The sequence below is a fragment of the Petaurus breviceps genome, unplaced genomic scaffold (genome assembly GCF_028583685.1).
Source record: "Petaurus breviceps papuanus isolate PSGF00001 unplaced genomic scaffold, PetGlider_PUasm1.0 490, whole genome shotgun sequence".
NCBI lineage: Eukaryota > Metazoa > Chordata > Mammalia > Diprotodontia > Petauridae > Petaurus > Petaurus breviceps.
The window spans coordinates 26,788,546-26,793,972 of NW_027186352.1; positions in this window are offsets into that span (position 1 = coordinate 26,788,546).

Sequence of the window (5,427 nt, forward strand, 5' to 3'; positions counted from 1 at the left end):
AGAGAGACAGAGAGACATATAGTGAAAGAGGGGCTAGGGAAAGGGAGGGAGAAAGGAGAGGGAAGGCAGGCAAGAGAGGGAAAGAGAAGGAAAGAAGGAGAAAGAAGGAAAGAGTGAGAGAAAAGGAGGGAGGGCTAGAGAGAGAGAGGGAAAGAGGGGAAAAAGAAAAGGAGAGAGGAAAAAAGAGGGAAGGCATGAGGGAGAGTAGAGTGAGAGACAGAGTGAGACAGAGAGAGACAGAGAAAGAGGTAGCAGCAAAACTAGGTCCTTCCATTATCTTTTTGCTGGTATGCTTAACTGAATGACTCCACGTGTTAACTCTTAGGGCTCCTTTGGATGTCTTTTTTTTTTTAAAGCAATTGGGGTTAAGTAACTTGCTCAAGGTTACACAGCCAGTTATTTTGTGTGGGTTCCAAGTATCTGAGGCCAGAACCGCTGACACTGGGGCCAGCACTCTTACTCACTGGGCCACCTGGCCACCCCTGGATGTCTGTTTCTTTTTTTTTTTAAAGCAATTGGGGTTAAGTAACTTGCTCAAGGTTACACGGCCAGGTAATTCTGGGTGGGTGCTAAGTGTCTGAGCCTGGGATTCGATCCCTAGGTCATCCCGACACTGGGGCCGGTACTCTTACTGGCTGTGCTACCTGGCCACCCCTGGATGTCTGTTTCTTAACCCCAGACAAAACTGCATTCAATTTGGGAACAAAAGAAGTGGTAAACAGAACTGAAGTTTTATATAGTGGGGAAAATGATCATTTCCTCAAGGGCCTTCCCTATATTTTCTTCTCTCTCTAAAATAGGATTAAAATAAAAAAAAAAAACCTTCCTCTAAATGTGATGGGAAATTTTATACAGCTTTACAAATACTTTTTCAAGTGGCTGACTAGTTTGCTTGGTTTGGGGGGTGGTGCAGATATCCCACATCAGAAGATTCAAGCTCATGGCATTGGGTATTACCTATGTGACCTTGGACAAATTTCTTAGCCTCACTTTTTCAAGCATAAATTATATGTACCTTTTTTTTTTCCTACTCACACACTGGCTTTTTTGATGCATTCCATTTTCTCTTCAAGCCTGCACTGTTGCAGTGGCTTTCTGATTGGTCTCCCTGCCTCAAGTCCCTCTTCAAGTCCATCCTTTATTTCTCTACCAAAATGGTCTTTCTAAAGCAGAGATCTGAACATGTCACCTCCTTTTTCAATTAGCTACAGTGGCTTTATTATTGCTTCAAGAATTTATACAAAATCCTGCTCTTGGCTTTTATAATCTGACTCCTTTCTACCTTCTATTCTTCTTAAACTTTAATTCCCTCATGTTTTTTGTCATCCAGTGACGCTGGCCACTTTGGTATTCCTCATACATGAAACTCTATTTCTTGATTCTGGGCATTTTTACTGTTCTACATACCTAGAATTTTTTCTGGCAGTCTATATTTTATTTTTTTCAAACTACATGTAATTTTTTAAAACTTTCATTTTAAAAAATGATTTCCAAATTATTTTCCTCCCTGTTCCCCCTCCCCTCTCTTTGAGAAGGCAAGCAATTAGATGCTGATTATGCATGTGCAGTCATACAAAACATATTTTCATATTAGACCCCTTGTTGCAAAAGAAAACAGAGATGACTCCTCAATAAAGTAAAAAAAAAATGTGTTTTGATTTGTATTCAGACTCTATCAGTTTTTTCTCTGAAGGTGGATGCATTTTTCACCATTAGTCCCTCAACATCATCTTGGATCATTGTGTTGCTGAGAATAACTAAGTCTTTCACAGGTGATCATTGTGCTATATTGATGTTACTGTATGCAATGTTTTTCCAGTTCTATTTACTTCACTTTGCAACAGTTCATGTAAGTCTTTGCAGCAAACCTGGAATTTTCTCTCTCTTCATCCCTGCCTCCTGGATTCCTTGGATCCCTTGAAGATTCACCTCAAAATCCCATCTTTGCAAGAAGCCTTTCCTGATAACCCCTCCCCACATTCTAGTCTAGTGAGGAGGGAGAGAATTCCAGGTGTGGGCAATAGCCCGGAATCTGTTGCTTATAAGAAATACAACTAAACCCAAAGACATACACAGAATAAAAATCAGAAGATGGAACAAAATTTACTAAGCATTAGGAATATCCCCAAAAGTGGGAGTTTCACTTATGCTATCATATAAAGCAAAAATTTCCAACATATAAAGAGATAAACAAGGAAACTACATTATGTTGAAAGGAACCACAGACAACGAACCAATATAAATATTAAACTTATATACTCCAAATACCTTATTGTATAAGTTAATAAACAAAATATTAACTGAATTATATTTGTGGTAATATAGTAATAGCAGGAGACTCTAATATCCATCTTTCAATCTTGGACAAATCTAACAGAAAAATAAAAAAAACCCAGAAAATATAGAATTGAATATATTGCTGAGAAACTAGAGTTTAATGACTTATGGTGTATTCAAAATAGAATCACTAAAGAATATATGCATTTTCCAGTACCAGGTACAACTTTTACAAAATTGTGTTGGGGTCCAAAGTTTTTGTAAATACATGTAAAAAGGCAAAAATAGAAAAGATATCTTTCCAGACCATAGCAGAAAAAATAGTAACCAGTTTATGGAGCACAAGCAAAACACACAAACCCAAATGTAGGAAAAAATAGACCTCCTAATCCTGAGGTTTTCTCAGGAGGTTTTCATCAAACTTTTAAACAATAACCAGTACCAATATTACACAAAGTGTTTTAAATGAGACAAAAGATTTGTAAAATGCCCTGGACTGGTCCCACTGTGAATCTGATTGCCTGCTAACTGATGTTCATTAAAGAGAAATACACATCTAGATACCTATGAATCTAGGTTACATTGGACATGTCACCTGGCATATGGTTTAGTGCCCATTCACTGCTAACTCCCACCATGTGGAGGATTTGTAGTGGCCCCCCAAGTAAAAATACAGCATTTTCCTTATGCTTAGTCAATACCTTCATCCTAAGAGAACAGGATGGGCCACATATACTCAACATGCAGGTGTCTATGTCATCAGCTAGAATAGTGGGGAGATATCTGTTCTTAATAGCTATGCTCTTATGCAGTCTAAAACTGACTTCTGAACACCTACTTTCAAGCAGTTATGTAGCCCTCTGGATGTTGTTGGAGAGGCACTCTCAGAATGATAATGTCTTCATTATAATTTGGGCAGATGAGTAGTTCATGCAGTGGATCTTGAAAGCAGAGTAGAACCTGGAGCACAGTCATGTAAGGAAATGCCATGTCTACTAAGCCCCAACAGCATCTACTGTTCATAAACCAAGGAGAGACACTGAAGAACTGCATGGGCCTTCCCAGTTATGGAGTATCTTTGTTAGCAAAGATATATTGATATTTGTTGTAGTTCACTTGTTCTTCATTTGTGTCCAACTCTTTGTGACTCCATTTGGGGTTTTCTTGGTAAAGATACTGGAGTGGTTTGCCATTTCCTTCTCTAGATCATTTTACAGATGAGGAACTGAGGCAAACAGGGGTAAGCAACTTGACCAGGGTCACAAAGCTAGTAAGTGTCTGAGGCCAGTGAGTTAGTTAATGTCTGTGGTCTTCCTGACTCCAGAACTGGCAGTCTATCCACTGTACCACTTAGCTCCCCATATCTATGTATCTATAATATCTCTCTCTCTAATTACGTGTGGAATATATGGTACTTTATATATTTGCCATTATTCGCACCACACCATCAGCATCTGGTGCCTAAACCTTCTATCTAGGTCTATTCCATCTTCTTCCTAGTGGCAAACTGGGATGGTATGTTCTACCCCCTAATAGTAGACTGAATTTGCCCTTATCTTCTTTATAAAAGGCTTCACTTTGGCCTATTCAGTTCCACATCTGGATTTGATTCAGTTTATTTCTTTCCCTGGATGGATTTAGTCTGAATCATTTGATTTCAGAAGCAGGACTTGGCTTGGCTTGTTTCCTCTGTGCAAGGATTTGGCTTGGCCCAGTTGCTTTCATGGATGGACTCACTATGGATTGATTTTCCCCAATGCCAGTGGACTTATATTGGTCCTTTTCTCCCTAAGTATGGAATTGTTTTTCCCTGAGGACTTAAGCAGATCATGGCTTGTGTGGGTTGAGGTTCGGGAAGTCATTACTGATTGGGATTCATGTGATCAATAAGATAAAATGAAGCACTGGAAAACAAAAAAAGAGTGATCAGACAAAATTGTCTACAAAATTTCTTCCAACTCTAGAGCTATTATCCTGTAAGTCTTTAACAATGGAGAATTCAGTACATCCTGAGACAGTCCATATAAGAGTAAAGTCTACCCCGTTATTTACTACATCCGTGACCTTGGGAAAAATCACTTAATCTTAATGGGCCTCAGTTTCTCTATCCATTAGATGAGGGTGTTGGATTAGATACTTCTGAGGCCCATTCCAGCACTAATCTATGAACTTTTCATCCAGACAGCCTTATATCAATAATGGCACATCTGCCTTTTCCTATGAGAGAAATCCAAATATTGACTCCCACATTGCTTGGAGAAGAGAAATTGCAAGGTATGTCTTATCTGGGGAATACTCAGGGAGAAAAAAAAAACAAACTCCATAGCAACCAAACCAAGAAATACAAGAAAGAAGCCTATCTTTAAAAAATGTATTTTTATTTTGTTAACTGTTTCCCAATTACATGTAAAAACTATTTAACATTCATTTTTAACACTTTGAGTTCCAAATTCTCTCTTTCCCCCTTACCCCTCCACCCTCCTTGAGAAGGCAAGCAATTTGATATTGATTACACACGTGACATCATACATAACATATTTTCATGTTAGCCATGTTGTAAAAGAAAACAGACAGAAAAGAAAAATATAGTAAAAATAATGCCTCAATCTGCATTTAGATTTCACTAGTCTCTTTCTGGAGGTGTATAGTATTTTTCATCATAGGTCCTTTAGCATTGTCTTTTATCATTATCTTGATCAAATTAATCTTTCACAGTTGATCATCTTTATAATATTGCTGTTAATACATAAAAATGCTGACCTGGTTCTGCTGACTTCATATTCCATGAATTAATATCAAAGTTCCCAGGTTTTTCTGAAACCATCCTGGTCATCATTTCTTATAGCACATAATCATCTAAAACAACTTGTTCAGCCATTCCCCAAATAATGGGTATGCCCTCAATTTCTACTTCTTTGTCACCACAAAAAACTGCCATAAATATTTTTTGTACCCTTTTCTTTAATAACTTTGGGAGACAGACCTAGTAGTGGTATTATTGGTTCAAAGAGTATGCACAGTTTTATCACCCTTTGGGCATAGTTCTGAAATATTCTCCAGAATGGTTGAACTAGTTCTCAATTCCACTAATTGTGCGTTAATGTCCCATTTCCCCCCACACTCCTGCCAACATTTGTTGTTTTCCTTTTC